We start from the raw sequence: 19,029 nt of genomic DNA on the forward strand, positions 1-19,029 counted from the left end.
TGTGAAGGAAGTGTGTCATTTGGGGGGAGTGAATTAATATATTCCATGGCTCACTGCTGTTCTTCAAATGATTTCTGTAAATTAGATTAAGTGATGCTGGTAACTTTCCTGGTAACTTTCCCTTTTCAAGTCCCCTGGTACATGTGTTTATCCAGCTTGCATGAAGGCTGAAGTATATGACAAGGAAAAATGTATAATGGTCAGCGTTTTATTCAGCTAACACAAGCTTACACAAAGGAGAGATGGATATTTGGAATAAGGGGCTGATATCTGAAATCTTTTCACTTACAAGGCTTCTTTAATGTAAAACAGAGACAGTAAGCTTAAGTTTCACTCTGGTAACTTGACTGTTTATATCTCTGTTTATAAAACCAGCCCCAAAGTATATTAACTTTACATTGCGATAAAACTAACTATTTCTAGCTAGAATATTTATCTTCTTGTAATGGCATAGTGGCAATCTTCTAATACCATTTTTATCTTGTTTTTGCTCATTTTGAAGTGAATCTTATCCTGGCTTCATACTAATGTGTTTTTTATTTCTCAGTTCACAAAAAAAAATCTTGGGGGCAGATTGTAAAATGGGAAGACCAATGTTTGAAACTTCAATGTGCTTTTCTGTAAAAGTGACTAAAAATTAGTTTTGCTACTGGTGTGTGCATTCAGTTGTTTAACATGGCTGTTCAGTGGTAAGTATGTGTGGACACACCAGTTGAGGGATGTGAATTTCTTGGGTCTTGAGGGTTTTTTTCCTAAGAAAAGGTACTGAAAAAGTGTCCCACTTTGGTGCTAAATACAGTTTCTTGCTGAGTTTTTTTTTTTTTTTTAAAAAGGCTTCAATTGCTATAAACAAAATCTTCAACCAGATGAACACTGGTTTGATTTTAGTAAAGTCTTTGTTCAGCACAGTAATATTTCCTATGCAGAAAGTTTCCCAGCCACTTTTAATACAGTGATGCCCCCATGTCGTGTGACCTTTCATTGTGACCAACCATCAAAATTAAACTGATAACATGAAATGAAAGCATAAGATAGTTGACAGGTGTTTTAACCCGAGACAAGGGCTAGAACAGGGTGTGATAGGTAAAACTGTGACTTTTGTATAGCAGCAGGAGAAAAATGAGTAATCCATGCAACACACCTAGCAGTGGCCACACAGTGGGATAAATGCACAGCCTGAGCTCTGACTGGCTGCCTCCAGGCCCTGGAGCAGGAGCTGGCCTGAGGCTGAAGGCTGGCGGTGCTGTGTGTGGTGACGGCTGAGTGAGCTCCAGCTCAACATCAAGTGACAACTGCATGGATAGCAGCACTGAGAAATGCACAGAGAAGACTATTTTAATGCAGTTCTCATGGGCACAGTCAGGCCAGAAGTACTGCTGCCACAAGAAATAACAGCTGGGTGGCTCCCCGAAGCAGATGTGGGTGCTGCAGGTAGAAGCCAAGAACCTCTTCAGGTGCAGTCTGAGCCCCATGAGAGCCACACGAAGACAGGTACTGACACAGGACTTGCATATTCATTCATAAGCATGTGCCTGAAGTTCATGTGACCTGTCACTTGCTCAAGCTGTAGTTCTGACATCATTTCCCTTAATCCCCTTTGTCACACTCACTGAGTTTCCCAGTGGGTCTCCTGGGCACAGATTTTGCTAAAGTACATTTCTTTTGTCTCTCCAGTGCTGTTGCTGTAAGTCAGCATTTTATTTCTGTAAAAACAATTTAGTTCCCATTTCTTCTGTGTGTAACAAAAGAGTTCTCCCTTGCCCCTAAAATTAAAGTTAGTTCCAGGAATTTTAATTTACATTAGTGCTCAGTGGCCGCTACTAACTTTAGTTCTTTTTATTATTAAAACAATAACTCAAGGCATTTTGTAAAGCTTCTAATCAGATGTTAACATTTTTAAAATCCTGGAATCCAGGACCTGAAGGGAAGTCAAGGCTCTCTGGAGCTCTCTGGAGCTGTCTCACAGGATCAAATATAATGAACTTCTATATGTCTCCAGTTTCAAGGCTCAAGCAGCACCTGGGTGCTCAAGGATTTGTTCCTTTTGCTGGGGTGGCCACCAGAAAATGAGCAGCACCATTTTCAGGTTTTTTTTCTTTTTTTTTTTTTTTTTCTATAGCCAGTTCCTTGAAACAGGAATTGTCCCAACTTAGACCCAAGGGATATGCACCTGCTGACATCCCCTTGCAGTAGCTGCTAGCAGATGCTGGTCATGGTTATCATGTTGGCTGATTTACTGGGTATAATTTATTCTAATTCTGACAAAGTCTTGCTGATGTTGTGTGCTACTGATCCTCTCCCGGTATTTTTGGACCCTGTGTTTTGAACTCTTGGATCTCAAATACTACTGATTATAAAGTCTAAGGGGACTGATGCCATGCATCCCAGGGTCCTGAGGGAACTGGCTGATGGAGTTGCCAAGCCCCTCTCCATCATATTTGAAAAGTCCTGGCAGTCAGGTGGAGTCACCAATGACTGGAAAAAGGGAAACATCACTCCCATTTTTTAAAAGTGTAGAAAGGAGGACCCAGGGAACTACAGATCAGTAACCCTCACCTCTTCACCTGGAAAGTCCATAGAACAGATCCTCCTGGAAACAATGCAAGCTAAGGAGGTGGTCTGCGACACCCAGCATGGCTTCACCAGGGGTAAATCATTCCCGACCAATCTGGTGGCCTTCTATGGTGGAGTGACTGCATCAGCTGACAAGGGAAGAGTGACTGATGTCATTTACCTGGACTTCTGTAAGGTCTTTGACATGGTCCCACATGACTTCCTAATGTCCAAATTGGAGAGGGATGGATTTGAAGGGTGGGCCATTCAGTGGATAAGGAATTGTTAAGAAATAGTTTTTATTCCTAACAACTGTCCTTGCTTGTGCAGGGTAGCACATCACTGGAACCACCTCAATAGTATATAATGAACAATTTTGTCCTCTGAATATTAGGTCTTTGACAGCCTACAGGTAAAGAGTAGGACTTTGTTCTGGAGTGATGCTCTTCCCACAGTGAGAGGCATAGTTTGGCCCTTCATGTCATCACAGAAAAGAGAGATATATGTGAGGTAGGAGAGAGGAAAACATGCACTAACTGTGCCTGATTAGTTTAGCACCAGAGATACACGTGGTCCTTCAGGAGGAAGGAGATGAACTTTAAACTCCTCTTCTTCCTTGCTGATTTTTGATTCAGTGAGTGGAAGTCCAGGAGTTGGATTCGATGATCCTTGTGGGTCCCTTACAACTCGGTATATTCTCTGACTGTATAATTCCACTAAGGTTTTTTTCCTGCCAACTCATTCACACTATGGCAATATCCCTAACCTTGCCCGGTTCAGTCTGTGCTATGATCCCACCTTCTGAGAAAGCTGACTGTCAGGAACATGCACTGATCCTGCTTTGGTAAAACAGGCTAGATGGTATTCCTCTTGTATAAATTCTGATGTCTGCAATGCAGACTTTATTTTTCTCTACTGACAAAATGGATGCTAAAGTGCTTAAATTCAGGTGAATCCCACATGGCCAGTCTTGTTTGCATAATGGGTGTGCTGGGATAGGGATCTTCTGGATGTATACGGGCTGTTATAACACGTGGAGAGAGAGAGACACTGTATGTTTCATGTTGCATTCGAATATACCAGGGAATTTCCAGATTACCAAATATCAGCAAGTCCCAGAATATGGTTAAAGATTAAAAGCTTTTGTACAAACACAGTTCTTCCATGGTGTATATGCATAATGATGGTCTGAAAATCAGTCCTTCAGATACATAACTCTCTACCTAGGAAGAGCTACATTTTCTTAAAGTTAAAGCTAACATCTCAGTGGGAGACAGTGATTTATAGAAATCTGATTACTTGTAGGCTTAACACAAGCCACCTGTTCTAAATATGTTTTCTTCTTGAAGACTAAAAAAAAATAAAAAGTCAAAACAGAAATCCGGGTTATGTTTATTGTTGCTATAAAGGGAGAAACGTCAGTGCTTTAGGAAAGCAGCATTCTGGTTTGATACTGTGCTTGAACATTTCATGGGAAGCTGGGTCACAACATGGGGAAAATGGTGATAAAAGATCCTGATATTTAGATGAAATCCAGAAAACGTGCTAGGCTGAAATTTAGTGTATCAATGTAACACTTAGCCTGTTCCTGAAAGATGGTGCGTGGAGAATCAATGAATCAGTGCTTGTAGCTCACTAATTTATCTAGTCTAAAAGAGCTCTTGGAAAACCACTATGAAAAAGAACAAACTCAGAGCTGCCAGACTCATTGCTTCCTGTGGTCCTGGTAAAGCTGCTCTCTGGTAGAGCTCCAAACTGGAAACTAGAAGAAGTCTGTGCAAAATAACACTGAAGCTTGACTGAAAACACCGATTGTTCACTTCATAACACATATATTTGTAGTGACCAGGGATATTTATAAGGCAACCATTTTTTTTTCTCCTTGTCTAGCATTCTCTTTTGGAGTGTGTAACCTCATAGAGCAGCTCTCCCGTGGAGTCAATGGGAGGCTTCCACAGCATCCCTGTTGCAAGGTGTGGAGTAGCCACATCTCACTCTTGGTGAAGTAGAAACTTCACTTCTACAGATCAGAAGCCATGATATTTGCATCAATATTTGCACTGAAAACTGTGCCACTGATCATCTAACTAGGCATTTTGATGACTTGAGAGTATGAAGCCCCAAATGATAAAGCAGTAACACTGAAAACATCCTGGACTTCTGCTATAGGTAATGGGAAGGATCCCCATTTGCTTGTTCCACAACTTTCCCAATGCAGAAAAAAAAATTTTAGCAGTATTTTAACTGTATGTGTTGGAAATGTTTCACATATATCACTTCTGTCATGTAGTGATTAGATCTGTGGTTAGGTCTATGACTAAATGTTGAGATATAATGAACAACGTAATATGGAAACTATGTTTGACCCATTAAATAAAACCAAGATCTGGATCTCACAGTGTAAGTCCACTCTCTGTGTTTGCCTAGAGCAAACATGCAGGAAAGGGAAAGCATTCGTGTAGAATATGGATGAATATAATTCAGCAAAGGTTACTGTAAATGCTGTAGAAAAGTGTTGGCAAAAACAGATTAAATTCCTATTAAAGACAGGTCCAAAATGCTGTAACACTAAGGCATAAAATATAGAGAAGGAAAAAAAAATAGATTGGTTTAATAGTCTTGTGTATATGTTAAAGAAGTATGTCTTTCTTTTGTTATAGTATCTTCAACAATTTCCAGAGCAGATAGAGAAGCTGTTTTCACAGTCCTCTTTCAGGGGTTTTCTTTGTAAATCAGCCTACACAGCTCCTTTCCAACAGAAGAGTATGTAAGTTATTTTTCAAGATGAGGGAGACATCTGTGTTTTTTTTTCTCAGGTTCCACAAAGCCATTGTGATGGATTTTTTACATATTTCATTTTATGTATACATATTTTTATGTATGTATTCTATTTCCTATTAGCAAGGAGAAAAAATCCAATATTAAGAAAATTATACCTTTTTTTATTCTTTACCATTTAACAAAAAATGTATAAAATCCCTTTTGCCTACACAATTGCCTTTGATTTTCATTTTTGTGGAAAAAAATTAGTTCATTGCAGTACCTTGATTATTTCATGTACACAATGGAATAGGCTTACAGTCTTAATATGTGTTTTGGTAGGGAAACGATAGAATTAAGTAGAATTATTAGGTTCTTTATTTGAAGACTTACAGATGCTGCTTGCTTCATGGGATTGGAGATATTTTAAATTTTCAAAAGAAAGAAAATGTTTTTGACTGGAGTACCTTCTTACAGAAGCATTGTAGATGCATTTTGGTAGTGATTTTTGTGCACTTACTCCATCTTTGATTGCCATCAAGCCATGCAAATCCATCCAGCTGATGCAATAGCATGAGATACAGGATACTTCCTGAGAACACACTAGTGCTGGTTAGTGAGATGTGCGCTTTGTATCTCGGGCCATTGGTGGGAGTCAGCCAGCCACAGCTGAGCACAGCATTTGTTACATGAAAGCAAAATATGGTTGCATCAAATCTTGTTTGTAATGCTATTTTCTTAATCTTGACTACAGTACTCTCTCCTCTACACACTTCTTTTTCTTATTTGCTTCCTCTTTCTGTGTTCCTCTACATGTAATTTTAAAGTGAAAACATATGACTTACAGCCTAACTCTGTCCATTTACTCAGCTGCACCTATTTATTCAATTTAAATTGGAAGGAGAGTTTACCAACTTTCAAAAATAAATCCTGGGCCAGTGCGTAGTATTGTATAAACAAAGTGTTGTGGTTTAACCCGGCTGGCAGCTAAACACCACACAGCCGTTCGCTCACCCTCCCCCCTCCCTCTCTGGGATGGGGGGAGAGAAACGGGAAAGTGAAGCCTGTGAGTTGAGATAAAGACGGTTTATTAAGACAGGAAAATAATAATAACAATAATAATAATAATAGTGATAATGGTAATAGTATTAACAATAATAATGTGTAAGAAAACAAGTGATGCACAATGCAATTGCTCACCACCCGCTGACCGATGCCCAGCCTATTCCCGAGCAGCCGGCCCCCCCACCCCGGCCAGCCACCCCTATATATTGTTTAGCATGACGTCAGATGGTATGGAATACCCCTTTGGCCAGTTTGGGTCAGCTGTCCTGGGTCTGTCCCCTCCCAGCTCCTGCTGCACCCCCAGCCTGCTCGCTGGCAGGACAGAGCAAGAAGCCGAAAAGTCCTTGGCCTGGTGTAAACACTGCTCTGCAACAATTAAAACATCAGCATGTTATCAGCGCTCTTCTCATCCTAATCCAAAACATAGCACCCTACCAGCTACTATGAGCTACTTAACTCTGTCCAGGCCATCGCCCGTCCCTTCCGAACGGCGCTCGCCTAAGTAGTATGAGCTACTTAACTCTGTCCTAACTGGAACCAGGACACAAAGGTCTAATTTCATTTCTGCTTCTTGAAAAAAAAAAAGTGTGTGTGGGGGAAATTTTACGAATGACCTTTCTACATGAAAAAAAAAAAGGAAAGAAAAGAAAAGAATAGGGAGCATGCTGGTTCTTTACTTGGATTCTTCCTCTTCTAAGGCCACAACAAAATTAACAAGCCCTGAAACAAAACCGAGAGTTTAAATTAATGGCTTCTGGCAAACTGTCAACTGATATTAACTTTATCATTCAACACAATGTCAGTTTTAAGAGCTTCAGGATAGGACGTTTGAATGTTAGAATCCTGATTATCAGATTAAATGAATTCCACTTTATCTTTCAGCCCAGTACTGTGGACCAGGACACCTGACTTACTAATCTTCCCTGACTTTTGGGTAAGTATCACTGACTGCAGCTTGGACTCAGACTATCATAAGACAGATGAAGACAGCATGGCAGATAGCTTAGCTGCTGTTTTCTAGCAACTATTTTGTTATTTTGGCTGGCCATTTTAGATCTCATTAATGCTAATAGTGGAATAGGCTCATGACACACAATCTTAATCTATGTTTCATGTGGCCTGAATTTTCTTGGAAGCAGAGGTTGTTAAATATTTATGTTATGTTAGCACTTAGTGTCACTAAGCTTCATGGGCCCGTCTTGCTATGTTCTGCAAAAATGTTTAGTTCATACAATCCGTCTCCTTCATCAGTGGCAGAAAGCTGTAGGCTCTCTCACCCAGGCCAATGACTTGGTCATTAGTATATGCTTATTCCCATTATAAAATCTACAGATTTTAAAAAATTGGCAGCAAATACCAGCAAATTTTGTTTATGCTATTGTTAAGCAGTCATTGTTTCATAGGTAACATTGTAATCAGTTTTACACTACTCCCAGGGTATTATTTTTGTTTAAATAAAAATAGCCATTTGCAAATTTGAGATCCTTTAGGATTTCAGATGTGCCACAAATCCAGATGTATAGTTAAATATGAGACTTTCATTCTGTCATATGAATAACTGAGTGTACAAAAGCAAAAGACCATTTTCACAGTCAATTTTGGTTTGTGCTTGGAACAGGAACGTTGCTAATGTTAGAAATAATAACACATGGAAATGGTTAAAACCATTCAGAGGTCCAAACACCTTTATTTGCAAAACACCATTCTCAAATTTCCTTTCTTTCTGTAGACAGGAAGATTCCCAACAGCTTCATTTCTGTAAGAAATTATTGTGTCATTGAGGCAGGTATCATATTTTGGCAGGATGATTTGGAGAGGAAATTCATCTTGAGATGATTCTTGGGATGGGCTTCCTCATGCCAGTTTATTACGTCTCAATTTGAGCTAGTCATCCTGAACTATAGAAACGAAAGAAACAAGCATTTTAAAACAGGAGAACTCTATTTTAAGTGTTTACTTTAGCATGAGAGGAATTCTACTCTGGAAACTCCTATTTATCTCATTTGTTGGTAAAGGGAACCAAGGACAACTACCTCAGCTGTGGATGCCCACAGCACATACCGTTTGTGTGAACAGTCGCACCTGAGCAGCATGTTTCATTTCTTGTCCCCTTGCTTGTTCCCAAGGACAGATAGGTCATAGTCTATTCTTCCCATTCAGCTCTTCCTCCTTGATTGATTTGTTGCTGAGAGCAACAGAAGCTTGAAGTTAAGAAGATATTTCCCACTATTCAGATTTTTCTCACATGTCCAGTAGATGGTATCTGCATTTTCATCTGTGACAAATCTCTTGTTTTGCTATTTGCTATAGAGCTTCACTTTCAGGAATGTGTGCCTGAAAAGCTGTTCCTTTCTAGCTTTGTTTTTTTCCCTCCTTTTCCAGAGAGGGCAGTATGTGCTGGTGAGGCCATGACAGCTGATTAACTCCTGTTATCAGGATGCTTTCTTTATTCCCGGTAAGTCTCTTGCAGACGTGAGGTTCCAGCTTATCGCATCGCTTTGAAGGGAGTCACATTGTGCTCTTTTGACCTTTTGACCATTCTTCATTAGGAATTCATTGTTATGCTTCCCTCAAGAAATGTATATATCTCCCAAAGCATGTTTCAACACTGTAAAACACTTAAATATATTTTTGCTCCTTCAGAAAATATTGCAAAACTGTGCTTTTTCAGTGTCTTCCACCTAAGGATGCCAGAGCCCTTCCAGACACGAATACACAGGGGAAAAGGAAATGTCGTACTCACAAGATGGGCAATGACAGAAATTTTTCAGGAACTGCCAAAGCTCACATAGCAGTACCATGGTGGTATACAGTACCTTCTTCATGATACTCTTTTTGATGTCTACTCTTTGCCTTAACCACAGCAGCTCACAGGAACACATTCCTCTCTCCTTTCTGAGAATTGATTTATCACCATAAAGATCGTTTATTATACAGCCTCATGCTGTAAATCTTTCCTGCTCTAATGGCTGATAGAAGTCTGGCACCGCAGTGAGTTCCTGCTCATTTACTCTCTGGATATCAGGTATGCCGCTGATGTGAGAATGAGCTTCCTGGGAAGTCTCTCTTAACATAGAAATGTGAGAATCAAAGAATTCGATTCTGCTGGGATTTTTCCCATTAATCAGGGTTCTGAACGGTTTCACAACCCTTTGTTTCCCGCATCTTAATTTTTACTGAACCAAGTATTGTAGGGAAGCATTTTTTAAAATCAAAAATCAGAAAACAAAGGACTAAGCAATTACTGTGAACTAGTGCCACAGCGAGACTGTTTGTTCAACACAGTAATGCAGAGTTGGTGTACTTTAAAAATGTGTGCAGCTTCAGTTTTATTAATTACAGTCTGTCTCAATGAAGGCAATAATCAGCACTGCATATATCTGTGAGAGAAGGAGGAGGGCTGGGAAGGCAAGGGATCCCACGTGTCCTTTGAAATGATTTCTATAGTCTCACGAATTTATTTAGGGCTTTGAAAGGGGAATTTCAATCACTACAGGAACTGCTTGCCAGTACAAGCAAGGCTCAATTCATAAGCTGTCGGGTGTTGTAGAATGCTTTACAGTCCTTACACTGAAGGTGCCCCTGTCGTGCAGAGTATTGCCAGCACAGAGAAGTAGCATGGTAATGTGAAGGATGACTCTTGGAGGCAATGTCTGAATGGCAGTCATAAATGTAACCATGCCTGTGCTAGCTGCGGGTAGGCCGTTTTGGGTAAGGCCCGTCCCATGCCCACCACAGTCTGAGAAGCTGAGTGCGCACAAATAATACTTGATTACCTCAACTTGATAAAGATCCAACACATCTAATTACAGGATGTTGCCAACAGAGTAATGAGTTAATGTGAACATGCCACCCTGGGGTCAGTTTTCCCTTCTCTCTCCTTAAAACAAACAAACAAATAAAAAGCAATGAAAAAAAATCAGGGCACGATTCGAAATATTTATCTTGTGTTTAGAAACATCTTTAGGAATAACCCCTCTTACCTGCATTTCTCCCACAACAGATGCATTCACTGGGAACAAGAAAACCGGCAATGAGCTCAGAGGGTGCACGGGAGACAACCCAATTCCCACCGCAGCTGCAAAGGGACTTTGGGAAAATTCCTGCAAGACACATTACAATGGACTTCATCATTCAGAAGGAAGATGTACGTCTCCTGAACCACAAGCAGAGTTGCTGCTCTCCTGGAGTCCTGCATAACTTGGTAAGGGTTATGGTGGGAAGAGAGGATTGTCATTTTGCTGCTATAGTAGAGGTGGCCCCTCTGACACACCTTCATTTCACAAGGGGAGGAAGGCATTTCCCTTCCTCTGAGAGATGTTTTACATGTGCTGGGTCTCCAAGAGGGAATCTTTTTTCCTGAACTCTTATCTCAAATAGCCTTCTATTCCCTGTTTCAGCTGAGCTTAGTGTGGTTTCCACTTTGCTCCAGCCTCAGCCCGGAAGTAGTGAACATCTTGATCACATTATGTTGCCCTGTAAAATAAGGGAACAGGAAAGGGTTGGGGGATGGCAGCCCTGGGTTTCAAAGTGGTTAGGAGGAAAATATGAAGGACACAGGCTCTCAAGTGGAAAACTGCAGTCTTGGTAAAGGTCCAAGTGCTTCTGGGGCAGTGGGGTTTGTGGCTAATTTTCTCAAAATTAAGTCTGCAAGAGAAACTGGTGAAACCCTTTGTGGAAATCCCAGATCTTCACACGAAGTCTGTTCTCTGTGACCTCTCTGCACACACCATTTGTTTCTGGATGTCAGTTTGAAAAATGAGAGTAGCTATATTTGGAAGTCTCTCTAGAGCTCTTTAATCAGGTATATACACCTTGTGGGTGGGATATAAGCAGTCTGAGACTCCTCTTCTCCTTCCTCTAATGCTCCCCTTCCCTTTTGTGCTGGGCATAGCTCTCTGGTATGCTTCCCAGCCTCAGACCCTGCTGTCAAATATTAGCCTCCAATTTTAGGTTGGAGGAAACCTGTAAAATTTCAGTTAGGGTAATCCCTTCCCATCAGAGCTTACCCCTTCAGGGTCATGTTGTAGTTGAAGCAAGTAACTACAGTTTTCACTGAAGATGCTCTGAAACAGCTGTGTTCCTTTAGACAGCACAGCAGGTAACAGAGAGGTATGGGAAGCAGGGATTCATCTATCTCCCTGCTCCTGACTGTTCACCAAGGCTTTGGTCCATTTCCATTCAGGATTACTGGTCTGGTCTAATTACTTCATTTCAGGGAGCTCCAGTTAAAAGCTCCCTTCTGAGTCCAGAAGCTGTCTATTAAGCCCCTTCAATTTTGACAGGTTCCTCAGGAACCCCTTTGCTATGGAATCAAGTTACTTAAGGTTGAGAAGGGGCTTCAGTTTCTCCACGTCCACCATTGCTTTTAAAGGGTTTTATCAGCATCTCCAGCTTTCTTCCCCCTTTGATTTTCATGCACTAAGAAACCAACCTCCTGGGTCATTTGAGTTGAGTCTAATAACATAGAAGGCAACTGCATCATGGAGTATCTACTCTGTGATTGTTAAAAACCTTCTGATTCCCAGTCTAATTTATATTTACATAAAGTTTGTACTCTTTTTTTCTCCTTTCATAATTCTTTATTTAAAAATAATTCCTTTGTGTTTGCCCTTCTGATCTACCTGGCCTATGAGACCTGGTAACTGTTTTCTGCACCTGCTACATTTTTAATTCATTTCTCCTAGTAATGATGGACCAGAAATCTGTACCATACTTCTGACAAAATCTCATTGCACTACCTTTTCTAATGCCAATAAAAGTGCCTCAGTCTCTTGGAACCAACTCATATCGGTGCATTCAAGACTGTATTAGTCTCTTTTACTGGTTGCCCTGGTTTTGGCTAAGATAAGGTTAATTTTCTTCAGACTGGCTGGTATGATGCTTTGTTTTGGATTTAGGAGAAAAAAGATGCTTACTTGGGTTTTGCCACAAGGACACACACTGCTTATGAGCAATGACATGATATGGGTAGTGCGGATGCATAGCACTGGTGTCCTGGATTAGGCTGAGATTTAATTTTCTTCCCAGTAGATGGTGTTATGCTGTGTTTTAGATTGAGGATTAGAATAATGCAGATAACACTGATAATTTAATTGTTGCAGAGCAATGCTTACACTAAGTCAAGGATGTAGACTCTTGTGTTGCCCTGACGATGAGGAGTCTGAGTATGCACAAGGATCTGGGAGGGGACACAGCCAGGACAGGAGACCCAGAGTGGCCAAAGGGTTATTCCATAACATATGGCATCGTGCTGAACAATAAAACTGGGGAAGTGGCCAGGAGGGCTGCTGCTGCTTGGGGACAGGCTGATCATCAGTCAGTAGGTGGTGAGCAATTACATTGTGCATCACTTGTTATGTATATTCTTTTTATTTTTATTATTATTATCATTATTATCCCTTCCTTTTCTGTCCTATTAAATCTTCTTTATCTCAACCCACAAGTTTTACCTTTTTGCAATTCTCTCCACCAATGGGGGAAAGAGAGCAAACAGCTGTGTGATGCTTAGCTGCCTGAGGGGTTAAACCACAACAGGGATACCTCACATTACATGATAACAGAAGATGATGACAGCTGGGACTTGTCAGCAGCAGAAGTCAGAGTGCCTTGTATGTCTTACCTGAAATGCCCCATCCTGTACATGCACCCTGAGCAGGCATGCTGGGCAAGGCAGCACATCAAGCTACAGCTCGATGTTTAGGGCATTCAGCTCATTTTACATCATTCTCACTTCCTCTGACCCAACTGTCAGATAGTCCCACCTGTCCCAACATCAAGATAACAGATTCAGCAGAAAGGGTTGGCACAGCCCCCCAAAATTGGGTGATCAAGGCACTCTCCTACGCATTGGTAGATACAGAATAAAATTCCTTCAGGCAGAGAGGACAAACTCAAGACCCTTATTTCCCACCTTTGCGTAAGTTGTCTAACCCACTTGACCAAAGTTCTGTGGTCTTATTTGATGATGTCCTGAGAGTGAGAGGTGGGTTGCTGGTGAGTGAAAGGTTGTATGTGAATTTGTCTGATCCACTGGTCCTCACTACTGAGATAGACTTTTTTCCTGTCTGGTTTGAGCATCAAATAGGATTTAAAATTGAAATAAGTGTTAAGAAGCTCAGCACTGCTTGGACAAAGACTCTTCGAGCACTTCAGCAGTGAAAACCTAGTTACTAAAAGAGCTCTGATATCTACAGGTTTGAGAAAGGCAGTGGTAAGGGTGCGTGACTGTAAATACAGCTTGTCTGAAGTATAACAGAAGCACTGAAGAGTGGATTCACAGTCTAGTCAAATTGCTTTTGTATGTCTTTGAAGTATGGCTTACCACATAATACCTTTCAGCAGACCTCTCTGACATGCTTCTGCCTGCTTCTTCCTGCTGGAGTCCAGTGGAGCTCCACTGCCTGCAGGAAGAACAGCAGTGTGATGTATCTACCCAGTTGTGAGCAACAGCTTTAGTGTTCTACATAATTGTCTGCATAATATATAAATATATATATTTTTAAGAAAGCAAAAGATGTTTACATATTTAAAGTTTTCTGAGCATATGAAATAGCAGCTTTCAGAAATCTAAAGCTCACTGACTTTTAGAGAACTGATGTTACTCACAAATTTAAAAAAAAATAATAAATGTGAATTATGTTCAAATTTTAAAAGTAGTGTGCTACTGGATACACCATGGATTACTAATTTCCCCTCAAGCTAATTTTTATTTCAGGAACCTTAGGGTGAGAGCATGAAAGAATGAACAGCCACAATGGAGATAATTTTCTGAAGAAAGCAGTGTGACTGTCATGAAGTTATGGACATTCATTTGCGGGAGCCTTATTACCTGATGTAAGCCATTGTTATCCTACTTCCTTCAAAAGTGCATTAGTAGCTTACTTCATTTTCACCATCAGCTTAGAAATGCTCGTTGTTCACCACCACTGCTGGAAATACACACACTTCTCAATGTCCAGAGTTTTTATGTACAAAGGTATGTATATAATGAAAATTAGAAGTTTAAAGATTATCAAAAAGAGAAATTACAGATTTGGCTATTTTGAGTGTTCCATCCAAATGCTTGTTCAACAATGTTTTTGCCCTTTCCCTCAAGTCTCCCTCCCCTTACACGTGTATGTTGTGTGTGCCCTGCCCAATAGCACTGAAAATTGCAAACTCTTGACAGTCTGAAGGCTGACAGAGGGGGCATCTGTTGTGTGTCGCAGCTTTTTTTTGATGCCTGGTGATAATGTTGATACAGATACTTTGATCTTTAAGCAGTTTGACTTCATGGAAGGGATTCTGACTGCGTGGATGTCTAAATAACTTCCCTCAGCTCATAAATCTAAATAATTCTCAAACTCTCCTACTGGTTTTATGATCTCCTAAATTATACAGTCTCAAGTATTTTTCAACTGTTCCACATTTCTAGCCAAGTCTTTGGAGATGGTGAAAACTGAGCCTTTAGTGTCCTGTTTCTATTGCAGGAAGGGCACAAGCAGCTTTTGTAGGTCTGGGCAGATGAAGATGGTTTCCACCCGCTTTGTTCTTGGGCAGATGTTTGTCAGGTTTAGAATCCAATCTTTTATGCTTTTATTAAAAACCTCCCCTCCACACAGGTAGAAGGGAAGGTAGGAAAATGAAGCCTACTTGAGCTCTTGTTGATATCCCAAGGTTGATTTGAATAAGGGACAGACTTTGTTGTTGTTGTTGTTGTTATCACTGGAATGCAATAAAAAAAATCATTTTGAATACTTTTTATGAAGGTTGAACTCTTTACATGCCTATGTGTGTGCAGGAATATGTGAGCAGTTCTGTTCTGGGAGTCAGACCCTGCTTGGTCTTCCTCAACATGGTCTTGACATTTAAAAACTGTTTTGAATAAAGGCTCCCTCACATCCTAGATCAGCACCTTACAGACACAACTCTGGGCTGCCTTTCTCTGGTGAAATCTCAGGTTGAAAAGACATTTCTCCCAGACATCTCAGAAGAAATTCCACTTTACTAGTAATTTTCTGATCAAGCTGAGGAGGACCTTAACCTTCACCTTTCCTCCTCTTCTGAGCTCCCCTGAGTACTGAGTCCTTCTGGTCATTTTCAGATCAAATATGGGTTTTAGCTGATTTTTCTCTGTAGAGTGGTTCCAAGTAGGGCTATTTTATTCTATTGTATATCAGCAGGTTAAAATTGTGTAGGCATCTGTCAAAGCACAGTAGCTATCACCATTTTCCTCTTACCCAAATCCTGCGTGGCCAGCAATGGCACTTTGCAGCCAGAGGGAAACAAAGACCCATTGCTTTCAGCGTGCACTCCTGATCAGGATATATATTGATAGTTTGTGCTAGGAAGAAGGGTTTATGAGTGCCTCTGGCAACTGGTGGTGTGAGCTGTGCACATATAAATTCTAAGTTGGCAATATGAAACAAAAAATATTCCCTGGCTGTAGCCTGAGGTAACAGGGAGTGGGAAAAGCCAAGCTGCACTACTAATCCATAACCACAGAAATGACCTCCATTCCAAAGCAAACACTACATAAAATTTTAAAAGCTGGCCGGCCCAATATACGTAATAAAATGTCAGTAGTATAATTCAAACCAACCTTACAGATTGTGATATATTGTGTTTGGTCAGTTTATGTATTCTGTGTCTGCATTAGCTAAGAAGAAAGGTCATCAGGCATTCAGGAATTCAGCACTGCTTTGTTGATAATGTTTGCTAATTACCAGGTAACACTTACATAGTAACACAAATATACTAATTTTACAGAATCTAATTTCATTTAAAACAACACGAAAATGTGAATTTCAATATAGTTATTGTGGATTTTACAGTGTAATAGCTGAGAGAAGAATCTGACTTTAGAGATTTGGCAGCAGTTGCATTTGAGAAGTGATAAACCTATTATATGCTCAGTAGATATCCCCCCATCTGTTGACAAAATAAAATTATAGAAAATGTTGGACTGAAATCAGATGCTTTTAATAACCAGGTTTTGTTTCCCTACCCAACAATAAAATAAATTCGGTATAGCAAATAAAATGTAAAATGCACAACAGTTTACACAAGACAATTTTTACAGTGTCATGGGAGATTTTAAAATTTTCTGTATGGAGTTTCTCCAGGTATTTCAGGCAGGTGTCTGTACTATTTGTAAGGCCCTCTTGCTGTAATGAATTTCATTTTGTGTGAACCTACTTAACTCACTCTGCTTAGTTAAATTATTTAACAAATTAATTCTGCTTTGTCTCTAACTGCTTGCTGCATCTGTGCTACATAGCTAAGGAACAGAAAATGGGATACTGTTGGAGGTATATGTTTCATCAGCCAATTGAGTTTAAAAGGCAGATACAGAAAATAGAAAAAAAATATATCTTACTTTCCGACCTTGCATTATGCCATGATGTTGTAGAGTTTATTTTTATCGGTCAATATGTTTCCTGTCTTCAAAGCAAAGACCTATTGCTGTGGATGTAAAAGTATGCCCCAGACTATTAATAAAGACATACTATTAAGTAAAAGTTTGGAAATGTCACCAATTGCACAATCTAAGGACATATCTCTGTGTCCAAGCACACTCCTCAAATACTGCTGAACACCTGGGATTTTTTATGGCTGTTAGTAGTATCTGGAAGACATTTCCTCACCTGATCCCCTGATTTTGTGTCTTTTATTGGGGTGTGCCTAGCTTTTCTTTCATTAACTTCAAGCAGGGTTTTGGTGAATTTTGGCACTTATTCCTCTAGCTACCAAATTGTAGTTTAGATTTCCTGTATGCTGCGTGAGGGATTCCTTGTTGCACGTAGGTGACATGAACTCATACTTAATTCAAATCAGGAGGCAATAAAATGCAAACCCATTTACTCATTTACAACATACCCACAGAAATCACAGTTGCAGGTGCTTGGAAAGAAACACTGGAGAAAGAAAATCATGCCCAAACGACTACTATCGAGTTCCAACCAGAAAAAAACCCTCTCCTTGTACTTGACTGACTTGCAGTAGATGTTTTTCTGACCTATTTCTTTGTACACAGCCTGCCCTCAGATTTCACTTTGCCAGGTGTGACCTGTTCTCAGCACAGCATGCCAGGTTTTATAGCTCATCACCTGCCTCAGGTCCTTTGTATTCCTCCTCTCTTCCATCTCTCACCTCTCTCCACATTACCTACTTTATTCCAGGAATACCTATAACATGGTCCAAAGAGGGTAAGGTGAGGTAGGGTGGTGGTCAGACAGTGCAGCTAAACTTTAATTCATCCACAAAACTGATCTAGCTGAAAATGAAGCCAGTGGGGAGCATACAGGGGAGAGAAGGTATATCTCTGATCCTGATCTGCCTTCTGAGCCATTTTCCAGGAAGATGGAAGAAGAAGCCATAGCAGCGGGGCAGAGAGGGAGGCTAGGGGACTAGACCAAGTGGCAAAGAGGGCTTGGATGGCCAGCACTGGTTTGAAATGACTTAACTACAGCCAGTTTTGTATAGATGTGTGGTTTTTTAATCTGAGCCAGTCACCCCATGGTCTGTTAGTTACCAGTGGAGAGGAATAAGTAGGTATTACCACAGGAAGTTTTCTTTCATTAAGTATCTTAGATAATCTAAGACAAATATCTAAATAGTTCAAATAACTTGCTCTCCACAAATGCCATATATGTTTGTATGTTTATATGCTTCTACTGACAAAAAACAGGTATCCTGGAGTGACTGGTACATATTTGGATATCTGATCTTAGACAGCTGAAGTGCTGGGTGAAATAAATCCTGGGTTTAGTGAGTACATTTCTGTGCTAGGCATTTCTGTCCACTCACTGGACTTGAAATCCATCTGCATGTTGGTAAATACCTAAATGACACAAAAGTACATGCTCCTTATGGTGACTAGCCTCAGTGGGAATCAGTTTATTTGGGGACACACTAGATTAGGATTGGTAAACTTCGAGTCTCAGTCTTCAGGAAATGTTTTTACAGAATGTTGCCCTTCAAATGCTAATAAATCGAATGTTTTAATTCAGGGGTCACACCAAGCTTTTGTAAGAATTTCAGACTACAGCCTATCTCTGTTCTTCCATGGAAGAAAGAGAGAAAACTATGATAAATTAAGTGTCAAGTGTGATATACAAATAAATGTTGCCAAGAAGCGTGTTTCTCTGAATGTAACCAGACCTGTAAGCCAGTGTATCACTTTAACCCAGATTTAGTAGAGATGAAGTCAATTCAAAATGTATTCCTTTTGTATCTAAATACCTATCAGTCTTTATTTATTTATTTATTTTTGGACAAGACCTATGTTATTATTTTTGGTATGTTTGAAAAAATTCTATAGTTTCAAAAAATATTTTGTTCGATAAACTTGTGGACAAATGTGGTTTTCTATTGTAAATATCACTAAGCATAAGTGTCTTGTGCAATAAGTGTCTTGAGTTCCTTTAGCCTCTGCATTCTCCATTACACATTGATTTTTAGTGTACTGGATAGATAAGGAAAAGTGAACTTGTTAGCAAAATCAAGTAACACATCTAGTCTTTCCTTAATTCAGGCACAGACTTTCTGAGAAGCATTTAGCCTAACATTACCAAGTGTCACTCGCTACTTATCAGTTGGAACTGGCGTGAAGGTGGGCTCTCCAGCTCCGCTTCACGGTTACAGTGGCTGGTTTCTGAAGATAGAGAG

At 40.1% G+C, this 19,029-nt stretch overlaps 1 long non-coding RNA gene across 1 annotated transcript in view; it reads left to right on the top strand.

Annotated features, from left to right (window-relative positions):
- The window catches only part of LOC310892882, a 32,387-nt gene extending 15,708 nt beyond the window's left edge, over positions 1-16,679 (top strand). The window contains exons 2-5 of the long non-coding RNA XR_014578544.1: positions 7,261-7,312; positions 8,761-9,403; positions 10,382-10,582; positions 14,096-16,679. This is a non-coding gene — a long non-coding RNA (uncharacterized lncRNA). The remainder of the gene's footprint in view (positions 1-7,260; positions 7,313-8,760; positions 9,404-10,381; positions 10,583-14,095) is intronic.
- Positions 16,680-19,029: the final 2,350 nt, after the last annotated feature.

Source organism: Anser anser (assembly GCF_964211835.1).
Source record: "Anser anser genome assembly, chromosome: 1".
NCBI lineage: Eukaryota > Metazoa > Chordata > Aves > Anseriformes > Anatidae > Anser > Anser anser.